This window comes from Echeneis naucrates, chromosome 14 (assembly GCF_900963305.1).
Source record: "Echeneis naucrates chromosome 14, fEcheNa1.1, whole genome shotgun sequence".
Taxonomy (NCBI): domain Eukaryota; kingdom Metazoa; phylum Chordata; class Actinopteri; order Carangiformes; family Echeneidae; genus Echeneis; species Echeneis naucrates.
Window position 1 is genome coordinate 17,904,855 of NC_042524.1, and position 12,852 is coordinate 17,917,706.

Sequence of the window (12,852 nt, forward strand, 5' to 3'; positions counted from 1 at the left end):
TACTAACTCTGTTTTGGGCCTTTTTCCTCCACTAACCTTCGCTGAACATCATAAACAAGCTAGATTTCTGTCAAATTTGCACACTTAATGATGTTCAACATAAGACTCCAAAGAGGTTAAACGACTTTGGATACAACTCGCAGCGGGTATTCCACATGCCTTCTATATGAAAATGTTATCACTTAGTGCAGACACCACTGATCAGATTGACTGTATTAACAGTGGAATTACATGCACCACATCAGCTGCCTTCACAGGGTGACTCATGGCACCATACTTGTGTATTCATCAGAGGACCAAAGAATTATTGACATTCCCATTACACTGAATAACCACAGCATTCAGCCAACCAGCTCTGATTAATGTTTACAGACACACCCAGGTCATGCATCAATCACTTGTTGGCTCAATCAGCTACTGGTGGAAAATGTATTTCCTCCTGCCAAGCAAATGTCTCCTGCTTCTCAGATAAACTACTTTCCTTTCAGACCTGCTCTTATGAAGCCTCCAAATGTAGTTTGTTATAATTCAGGCTTTAGACCAGGAGAGGGCGCCAAACATCATAACTGCTATATCAACCAAACAGCGGTTTGCAACCAATAATTTAACTCATTCCAACTGCAGCACGCCAAGGAACCAATTTGTCAATCAATAAAATATTGGTCCAGACAATTTTGAGTAGCTTTTTTTTTTCCTGGCAAAGTTTCACTGGTTGCAGCCTCTGAAATGTGCAAAATTTCTGTAGTTCTTGATTATGATTCACACTCAAATCACTTAAATTTCAGTTGTCTGGTTCAATCTCTTTCATGTGGCTGGATAGATTAAATTTCCTTCACTGTTTTAAATGACTGAGATTTTGGACTAATAGACAAAAAAGACATTTTATCGGCCATCTTCATATGTTGTAGACAAAATTTTAAAAAAATTAAAGAAGATTACAATTTTCTAATTTTCTAAATTTTTAAATGCAGTCCATTCATTGAGAAAATTATTTAACTAATCTATCTATATATATATATATATATATATATTTTTTTTTTTTTTTTGTCTTTTCTTAACAGAATGACTTGACATTAAGTTTAGATTTTGGTACATATCAACTGACCAATGAACCAATGATTTAACTCAGAAATTCAGATCTAATTTCACATTTCCAGGTCAGGACTAACTCCAGGCAGCCTGCTCAGCAGCCCAGAGATAATCTATAATACATACAGCTATGTCACCTGCCACAGGTAGGAAATCCATGTCCAGTCTTTGTGTCCAGCCCGAGCTGCGGCCTGCTTCTATCAGCTGTTTGTAGTGAAGTCTACACTGAGCAGTGACCAACAGAATCCCAAACTCCATAAGTAAACTGCTTTTTCGCGTTGCTACTAATCCTCTCTCAACTCTCAACTGGAATTGGCTTGTCACCTTCAGCTGCAGGTTTCATGTGTCAGTGCTTCTTCTCATTCATGAAATATACACTTGTGTTGGTGGCCTTGCAAATGCCGTTAATTATTGAGCTTGACTATGTCACATATAATAAAAAAATATTAATTTATGGAAATAATCTCATTATTTTGATAACTTGATGGAGCATCAATTAGATTTATTGCAGCAGACACATGACTAGCAACAGCATGGAGCTGTTATGCAAAGTCTTGGGAAGGCAAAGATTATGGACCTGAGACCCTCTCTTTGTGCCTTCCCAACATCAAACTATCATTCGAATAAAAAAACGGAGACAATGGCACTCTTTCCTGACCAGAAACAAACATCTGAGAGGTTTACAATGAGAGATTTGTGAACTCAAGACACACACACACCAGCCCTCCTCCTCCTCCTCCTCATTATCAATGGAGGCCAACAAAAGGACAGCAGGCCCTTTCCCATAAATTCCCCTACATTCCAAGTTGTCTAAAGACCATCAGTCTGTGTTTTTTGATTCTATCTGAAACCAGATAGAGCAAATGTCACACTGTTCCATAGCCAAGACACATTGAAGAAAAGTTTGTATGTAAATGCATCCTAGAAGCACGTTTCACCAGGAAGCCAAGTCTATTTCCACTGTCCCCTTTGTGACAGGGCCAAATTTGGTCCAGTCTATAATATAAAAACATGCAATTCCCATGTGTACCATATATTCATTTAAAGATTAGTTCATCGTATGTCATGTATCAAGTTAGGCTCTTCTGTTCAGTTCAATCTTTGACTTTGTCATCAATGGTGGATGGCAAATCTGTTCATCTCTCATTCATACAACAGATTTAACAGCTCTTCCCACCTTTGAGACGAGAAGGTAAAGATTGTTAAGGCCCCCCATCAACAACCTGGCCTCCTAAGATGAAAACAGGCCGACCTGCAGCTGGAAAAATGCATTTGCCATAATCCAGCAGCTCCAGATGAACTCTTCTCACTCTTTTCTATAACTCATAGGTTAACATTTGGCCTCATCTTTATTCTTGTGTTTGTGCCGCACATGCACCAGCGGATCTGGGGTCTCATTTGATAGGAACTACAAACGTTCTAGGGCCTTTTATCTGTATGCTTTCACATACAATTCGAAATGAAACGTGCAAATTGTGAGGTTGAAAGGACAAGACAGAGAGCTGAGAGGTGAAAATTCTTTTTCGCTGTTTGTCTTCATTCTCTCTTCCGTGTTTAGTCGGCAAACACTGTAAATGTTTTTTTTAATGGCGGCGTTGCTCGTAGTACGCCTATGTATGGACCAATCACCGTATACTTACGTCACTCAAAGTTCCTATTACGCTCCAAAAGTATGTACCCTGAAGAAGGGGCTAAAAATGCCCCTCAAAACGGCCTTCTTAGAACTACAATGGATCTATGTTCCTGCCGTGTGAAGGCAGGAACATATGCGAAAGCGCTTTTAGAGAACCAATTCTCCCTTTTCCCGTTTTTGAATCAGGACTTGACTTTCACCCTGCCCTTCAGAGGCCTTCCAGCCAAAGCGTACTAAAGGCTTTATGGCTGTTTTATTCCAGCATCATCTAACCATTCCAACTTCAGGAAGAGGACACAGTCCGTTACCACAGCAACCAAGGACGTCTCCAAGATCATCCATTTCAGCGACCCCATCCGGTCCCAGCAAACCCAACGGGTCCCAGAGAAGCTCAATGCCAGCAAAAGAAGGGAAAGTCCTTCCCTACTTGTGACTGGGTCGTGTCGAAATAAACCAGTAGTTTTATTCTGATTCTCATTTATCAGGCAAAACTCAGATCAATAGTCCACTGATCACAGTAGATTACAGATTCACATCCAGTGCTGAAAGGTTGTTGGAAGTTTAACTCACAATTTCATGTTAATTTCATAATTTCACCATGTTCTCATTATTAATATATTGTTATTGTTAAATGTATTTTAATCTGGTCATTTCTTATATGTTCTTTTGAGGTAAAGCTCAGAGATCATTTCGAGAAGCTATGATCTCCAATAGTTGACTGATTCATTGATTATCATATGACTATTAATCAAATAACCATCAAGTTCACTTTAATCTTGCTCCTAAAGGATCTGGTGCCCCCCAAATTTACAAGGTAATAATAATAAAAAAAAATAAAATGAAAATCACAAATTGTGGCCTATTAATGGTACAGTATTCACACAAATTTCATTTCCTCACAACAATGCAGTCAGCGGGAGCTGTCATTGACCCAAACTGTTATCAATAATCAGATGAAGTTACATCCTGAGAGCAGCTAGTAGTCTCCACATATAGAAACACTATCCACTGTGACTATTGACAAACCCAAGAGGCTGAAAACAGGAGCCTGTGAATCCAACATCACTAGAGATCACACTGATAACAACTAAAATAGTGACGAGACAAAACCAGCAGCTCCGGTCCTTCACACATAAGTAACAGATGTCGCTGAAGGCATTACAGAGAGAAAGCCTGACATCAATCTAAATATAAATCTGAAATTAACTTGCAACTTACTTTTTTCATTTCATTTCACCCAATCAGTTTACTTAATGCAGTTAAATTGAAATAACATACTCTGAATTAAAGCCACTCATGCTCTGATTTTCTTTGGTTTTATTTTCAGTCTAAAAATTCTGAGTGATATTGATAGAGAAGGTTGTTTTTCGATTAAGTCTTTTCTGTCATTGCAGTCCTTCCAGATTCCTTTCCAACTGTAATTTTGTAGCGTTTGTGGTCTTGTGTTGTCTGTCTTGGTCAGGAAATTTCAAACTCATTGGGGCCTTCCGTGGTTAAACAGAGGTTAACTAAAAATATATTTAAAACTGAAAACAGTAATAATTGCCCATCGGTTTTCCCCAGAGCCCGGGGGAGCACTGTCAAATTTATCTTCTCTATCAAACTTGTTAAAATTATATGAATGTATTTCCATAAATGGAAAAGCACTAACTAAAGAATTTTCACCTGTAGATGTTTTGTTTTCAACTAAGAAATGATCTGAAGACTGTTTTTTTTTTTTTCCACACTGTTGATCCTTTGAAAGAGTTGGAGCCGGTATTGGGTTTAGCTGCCTCCTTAGTTGTGCTAAATGAGAGGTTTTTGCATGCCATCACCTCAATGGTTTGATGGGGATCCATTGGTCAACCTGATAATATTTAATGTTAATAATTTCACTATAATACTTTAAAATCAGCCAATTTTACTGCCCTTCCACATCATGAATTGTCATCTGCACTTACAATCAGGTGCCTTTCATCATGTCTTTCTGTTTCTTAAACACATGGTGGCATCGGTGTACACTCCAAGAGCGTGAGGTGAGCCAGCAGAAGCAACAACGAGTGTCAGTGCATGGAGTCGTGTAGTATTCAGTGTCCCTGTCATTTATTCCAACCTGAGAGTCCAACCAGTCTTTCAGGTTGATATCCTCTGGATTTCAATAAACTGTGTCATCACACATGTTGTCAAACTGGAAGGGGAGGCATGGCATACCTTGAATGTTGCGTTATTTTGCTTGAGCTCAGCTCAGAAGCATATAAAGCCACGGTCTTTGCTCGTCAGCTGTCTGAACCATGAAGCCTGGAATTCATCCCAATCTTTAGAGTCATCTGTCTCATAACTGGCGCCACACCTCTCTGTGCCTCAGAGCTCACATATTATCTGCAAACAAGAACATCTGATGCCTTGATGCCATTGTAAACAAAACCTGTCTCTGGGAAATTACTTGTCTATGGGTTATGCAAAACACAGAGGATCTTATCCCTATAGATGTGCAGCAAACATGCCTCCATCACATTTATCTTATGTGGCACAGTGCATTGGCTCTCCCCAGCACACCACCCTACAAACAAACAAACAAAAAAAAAACAGCTATTACACAGGAATGCTCATGGTGTTTTCTCCCTGCTGACAACACCTCTAATCAAAACCAAACAAACACTCTCCTAAAAATACTTTCCTGTTTAGAAATGGGACGGCATCCCACTCTCAGAGGCAACATCCCCCCGTTGTTTCTGTTCTCTAGAGAAAAGGCATATAAACCTATAAACACAGGTCTGAAAGTACCACTGCTGTTTCCTATACTGCATTAAGTCGAGCTCATACATTCTTCATCAGTTGAATTGTTTTAATTGGGTATAACATCCAAATAACAGGTGGAAGGAGGCTAATGATACATTTCTGGATGAGAGAGTATGAGATCAAAAGAGTGAAAGCTGGCCTCAAATCTGAAATGTATGAGTGCACAGTAGATCCGGTCCTTCCATGAATCGAACGATTTTATCATAAAACCTTCAGATGTACCTTTCCAATAATCTTTCCTTCTGACTGTTCTCAGTGGTCAAAATGAGAAGTTAATCAGGTTACTCCATCAAAGCTACACATATATTTGTAAGGAGAAGACAGCCTGTTTGCTCCAACTTCAAAGTAAATATATTCTGACAGCAGACTCAGGTACAACCGTAGCTATATACCTTTACAAAAATAGACAATTGTTTCATTGACTTTAATAGATTCTTTTGATCCTTCCACTACACTGTTAGTACTGTACATGTCATTCAATGTCTGAGGTAATTGAGAGGATGAAGCCTGAGCCACTCTGAATGACTGCTGCTCTGAAAGCTGCAGCATCTGAAGATGGCATGACACAGGCCATAGTAAAAGCAGTGTGTTGAGGGAGGGAGGAAAACACTTAGGTTCTGCCTCTCAGTGGGCAGCAGTGGAAATAAGTATTTTCTCATTCAACCATGACCTTCAAAAATAAACAACATTCTACGATGTAACAAAGCAGAGAATAACTGCTGTTTATCACAGCTGGTCCAACCATCACACGTGTACTCGTTCTTCTAAAACACCATACTAAAGATTCGTCCTGATATCATCCGGCCATGGAAACAGCCTAATCCGTCACATTTTTTTTAATTTTATTTCCAGCAGGATGCTTCTGGATGACCTTCACATACCCGATGCACAGAGAGATTTAGCTGTCTGCTTCAGATTTAGCTCCGCGAATCAGATGGACTTTTAATTATTCCCAGAGCTTTCTCTTGCGCCTCGACAGTTCACAGGGGGTGTGTTGGTATGTGAAAGCATAGGAGGATCGTCAAAAGGATCGATGAAGTACACTTTTAGCATCCATTGTATGTGGATGCGATACCCAATTGGAAAAGTATGGATGCTAAAAGCATCCCGCGATTAGCCACTCAGTCCGTGTGCTAACGGCTATGAAGTGGTGATGAGGAAGTCAACTATCTCGTCAAACTTGGTTAAGTATCTTAAGCACTCTGGCCCTTGTGAGGAATAAAAGATTAGTAAAGTCTGTTTCAAAATGATCCACGCATTAAACTTATTTTCGATGTCAACGTACCCGGTAGGGTACCCCCTTTCACTATTAGCCATTGGCTGCAGCTAGCAGCCCCTAGCTACCAGTGTTCAGCAGCCAGGCACACACGGGCAGGAAAATAACACTGGACAAACAGGATGGAAGAGGGAGGAAGAGTCCAACTGCAATGTTGCAATGCAAAGTGCTAACTATTCTTAAAGTAATGTCTCCTATCCACAATACAAAAGATAATCCAACTGTCCAAAGCCACTCAACAGCACAGCAGTTTGAGATTTGTTGAAAATTGACTTCTCATGTTCTCATTTAGATAAAGACATTTTTACCATAATATATTGTGAAAATTGCACAAAATGGGACATGAAAACTCACCAAACTGCAGGAAATTAAGTGTTTAAACCTCTAAACTTTCTGGGAGAAAAACCCCAGTGTGGCTAGCATCCCCCACACCTGTTAACTATAATTGATCCAGGGAAGCCAGGTGCACCAGCGCTGTGAGCTGCTCTGTAAGACAAATGTTATTTCCATATTTTATTTTAATTGTGGTTACAGTGTTTATTTATTTCACCGTGGAACTATTTTTATGGTTCTTTCTATTCATTGAGTTATTCAGCATATAAATTTGAGTGCTTTTATCTTTAGTTGTTTCTATTGTATGCTTTTATTTTGAAGTGCTAGCTATTTGTCCTTAATGGAACTGCCCCTCCGCTCCTGGGGCCTACACCTGTGGTGAGGGGCGGGGCGTACTGATGGACTGACAGGCTGAACGGCCTATGGGAAGTGGAGAGTGGGCTGGCTCAACGGGAGCGCGGTACCTAATGTAACAGTCTATATGCGGAAGGACGGTTAGCTAGCGGCTAACAGTGGGACAGAGGGGGCCTGTCTTCGCAGACCGGTGTTTGAGATTTTCAATAAAGTGTGTGAGAATGTAGACGAGAGAGGGACTCGGGAGTGGCACGGGGATCGGTGTCCACAGGCTGCTAAGACAGGGCGCAAGAGGCGATTTCCTGGACAGAGGCGACCAAGGACCGGAGACAGGCAGTGCAGCAGTCTGGGGCCAGAGTCCAGGAGTCTAACCTATCCGTCCTGCGGCCATCACAACACACCTGACAGAGAGGAGACAACCGGCACAGCAAACTTCAGCTGAAGTCCCGCAGTGATGGCCTCGTCCACAGGCGCACAGCATGGCTTGCCCCAGCTCATAGACTGACCAAACATGAAACAGCCGAGGTGTTTTCTCACCATGTTGACACCGACAGCAGAGATTTATCCTGACCAGTCCGCGAACAGGTGCGGTGGAGGGAGCTCATTGCCTCCAGCAACTTCCTGAAGTGACTGATGATGAGCCCGACAAGAGCAGAAACTCAGAGTTGTTGTTAGCCGAAGACAGGGGGGACAATTTGTATGTAAATAGAACAGTTCGATTCTCATTGTTCATGTAAAAGAGCCGTTCAATAAACCGTTTTACGAACCTCACATCTTCACTTGCTTCTCACGCTGGATTCCACAAGATTGTGTCTCACTTGCAGCACGGCAGCATTGTGGCTCGCTGCGTTGCCCCGCAACAAGAAGATTCCCGGGCCTGGGGCCTTTCGGTGTGGTATTTGTATGTTGTTGGTCTGTGTGTGTTGGCCCTATGATGGACTGGTCACCTGTCCAGGGTGTCCGATTTACTCAAAGAATGAAATTCATTGTTTATTCAAAAAAAGGTTAACTGCAATATATGTATATATATTTCCACTGAAATGAACACTTTTATGATAGTTTTATGTGAACTCACATCCCACTAGTGAGACTCCAAAGTGTATATCGTGCACATGGTGTGGCTTTTTATACATCTGAAAACCTAAGGGGACAGTGACACTAGTACACTTCTCGTGCGTACGCATAGTTTATACATTTGGGCCCAGGCCTTGAAACTGGAGATCGACTTCAGTCCTGATTCTGAGGACTGAGGAGTCTGCACAGTCGTCCAGCTCTGGTTCGATACTGTGTGCGTGTGTGGCCTGTGACATTGTAGAAGAAGTGGTCTCTGGAGTGATAACACATGCTGTCTGGGAAGTCAATGGGGTGTTTTTGGACACCTGATGCAGACATGTCTGCCCGGAGATGGCGGCTGTGCGACACTGCTCCTTGTGGTGTGTTGATGAGGTATGACCTTGGAGTCACACATTCTTTTGAAATGGCCTTTTCCTGATCCAACTTAGTGAGGACTGTGTCTCCAGGTCGCAGAGGTGGAAGAGGTCTGGCTCCATGTCGGCAATTGTAGTAGAAAGCTTGTTTGGCCTTCTCACCAGCGTCCTTCTGTTTAACAGCCATTTAGGTTGCAGATTCTGCTCTAATGTAGGGAGTATTCTGATCTTTCTCCCCATGAAATGGGTTCTGCTGGACTGACTGCCTTCTCACCCTGCCATTGAACCCGTTGGTGATAATAATTCCTCCTCGGAAAAAAGTATTCGTTAAACTTCCCCATTGCTATGACAAAGTCATTGTGTGAATGACTCGAATCGTTGCTTCCACCCGGGCCACTCAAAACTAACATTTTCTGGAGGATTTTTCTCTTCTTGCTGTCTCGTCTTATTACTTTGTCTCTTGAAACGTTGAGACGTCTGACACAATGTAGAATGATCGAGGGTCGTCTTGATCCGTTTACACTTACAGCTGAAAATATGGCGGCATTAGAAAGCGTCTGGTAACCAAGACAACAACCCGTGAACTTCCACTCGAACATCCTGACGTTACAATGTTACCGTTGCTGTGGCAACATTAGTTCCGCCATATAAATTATATATAATAGAAATAGAATGATGACTCATTGAAAAATCGTAGTAATAGTATACCAGATTCTTTTGGTGTGTAGTATAATTTAGTCACATTGTTTTGTTTTCTGTCATTAACTTCATACCTACATAAACTTTACCACATAGACCTAACCCTGACCCCATGAATTGAATTTCAGAAACCTCTTAGGTCCGTAAGAAGATTGGAATATGTATTTGACGCTGTAATTAGCATAAATAAATTTACTCATGTACACTGTTGCACTGATAGCCTCTTCATTTGCTTACCAGAGCCAGAACCACACATAGAAATCCAGACTGGTGACTTCTATGGGAATTGCACAGCTGCCCCATCCAGAGCCTCTGCCTCATTTAGCACCTGTGATGGCTGCAGTGCTGCAAGGAGGGGAGGACTGAGCCTGTGAAGGTGTCCTGAAGTACGTGTCCAGCATGAAGAAAAGACATTGTCTGATTGCTTGGTTGGAATTAGCCTGTTGTCGGGAGGGTTTGCACCTTCTGTCCGGTGGGAAAAGGGATGGCCCCCTCCTGTTAAATCACCACCCTGACCTTTGCCCTCACTTTGACCACTCTGGCTGATGCTGCTGCACATGGATACACATGCCCTGCATGAATGTGTACGAACATAGACATGGACAGACACACACAATATATCACTGACATCACTTTGATACCAGAGATGACCCCAATCATCAGAGGGAGAAAAAGAGAAACTGAGCCTGATTCTATTGACAAGGTCACATTTTATTGCTCACCTCCATTGTGCCCTCCTGATGACATGGCACTGAAAGTTGATCATCCTATAATAGAGTCTGGCCCAGGTGCAGATTAAAAGTACAAATCACATTGTAAACAAGTGAGCTGGGCTGAAATGTGCAACCTCCATTGAGGTATGAGGTGTTTAAACCACAGTCCTCCCTGAGCTCCAATCTCTCAGCCTCTGTCCTGGATGACAAGCGATAACAGAACAAAACATCAAAGGCTGTAGCAGATTTTCAAGCTGCAGAGAAGACACTAACCCAGACATCCGACCTCTCAGCACATGTGGCTGGAGCTAACTTTTTCTCCAGCACCAGATGGGAGCAGCTTTGATGATGTTAATTTCTTCACGTAGGAGTGTTTCCCGTGAGAAGAAGCTAAGTGCTGCTCTCTCTTTTACTTGTGCCACACAAACTGGTCCCACTGGTGAACAAAATGTCACGTCTGCAGATGATCGTCACCTCTCTGAGCCATGAAGCTCAGCAGACAAAGTCCCCCAAGAAAGAGTGCAATCTTAAAATAACATGATGGCGTTGGACAAAGTATAATTTCCGCATGCAGCTACTGCTGCTTCCTGCCTCTCCCTGGAGCACAGAGAGGAAGGTCATTCATCAAAAGTCACATATTAGTCATCCAAATGTGAGCAGCATGGGATCATACAGTGACCCAGGATCATACTGAGATGTTGCAGGTTTGGAGGCCGGCCCTTAACAGATGACTCTGCATCGACCAAGTGGGAAGACATAAGAGGTAGGGGTGGGCTGCTGGCTGTTCAGGGGCCCCGCAGACTGGAGATGAGGAAGACTGACAAATGAATGCACAGCAGCTGGATAAGCCTCATGAGAAATCTGGGCTGGCTGCAGGCGGAGTAGCAGACAGAGTGGGATGATTGGCTCAGGTTTGGATCCACTCCCTCTCCACAGAATATCTGCTGTCTGCAGCCACAACATATAAGTTGTTCAAGGCAACACACGGTTGAGTGCTGTGACTGTTTGCAGGGTGACGCACTGATGTGGCTTTTTCCGATTTCTTCTCATTTGATATGGCACAATGACTCTGTGCATTTAAAGTTCAGACTGTCAGCTTTAATTTAAGGCTTGTCTCAGATTGACTGTATTGAAGAGCTGCAATTATTTATTTACTTACCCTCAACAGTCCACATGTGATATTAATGTTATGATCATTGAAATATGAATGAAGGATGCTAAATTGAAAATATTAAGCAAAACCCCATAAAGAAAATATAAATTCAAACCATCTGCTCTATACTAAAGCCAGTATATGTATGGGCCCAAGTCTGAGCTACCTACAGGATGATGGTTAGGTGTTACATCCACATCTGGACCATTTCTGGTGCACACATAAAATCCTCTGGCTGTCAGCCAAACCTGGTGGATAACAGCTGGACTCCAACCAGATATGAGACGGCCTGTGATAGTGGGATGTGTAGAGGGCATGAGGTTTCATTTTACCCACTGGGTATGACTTTGGGCTTCTTTTTTAGACTTCTGATGAATATTCAGCAAGGCATAATCCTGATTGCACACTTTAATATAGCCAGCTTAAAATACTGAATAGTCCAACAATAATGACATAAAAGTGGGAAAATATCCAAAAATGGCTGCAGCTCCTCAGTCATCTCCCCAATGTGGCTGTAAAAGCTTACATTCATATCATAATCTGTGTCATTTCATATCCAGTGCTAAGAGCACTGAGCCAAAATGTTAATGTACTGATGTTCCATTGGCACTGATGGGGCTCCTTTTCATGCATATGCATATTTCACTATCCTACCCAGAATCCCCTCTGCAACCTTCTCCCAACCTGACTCAGGTTTCTAAAAACGGTAGAAAGCTTAATGTCTGTGACGACAGACGTCACACTGAAGGGGAGCGACTTTGATGAGACCCGTGCTTTTACAGGCCGCTTTTGTTAGGAGGGAGCAAATCATGCTTTACAAGATAAATCAATCCGCTAGCAGCCAGCTCAGACTGTGTACAGCGAGATAAGGTTGCCAAGGAAACCATCCTGGAGAACCAATGATCTTTTTTTTTTTGCCATACCAGCCTCCTTGATGTGTGCAAACAATTAATACCTTCCCAAGGCAAAAGGGAAGAAGCTGAAGAAGTGGGAAGCAGGCACAAATCCCCAGGTGCTTAGCACAACACCACCCTTTCCCTTCAGCTGTGTGGATGAGGACAAGGTAAAAAAAAAAAAAAAAGTCACAAATGGATATTGCACAGGAGGACGCTGAGGGATGATGGATGAGTCATTGTACATTAATTCAATGAGAGAACAGCATTTAGTCCATAAATCTGATCGGCACACGTGCAGTAGCACACATCACTAATGTTCTTTTAATGAATGTTGTGAAAGTGCATTCATAAAAGTGCCATTATATTTCAGTACGTCCATTTGTGGGAAGGTATTGTACTGGTGTCGACACAGCTGAACAATCCATGAGAGCCCCTGATGTGTAGAGCTGCTGGACCGCCATTAGGATCTATGAGTGACTTTGACTAGCCACAGATCAATGC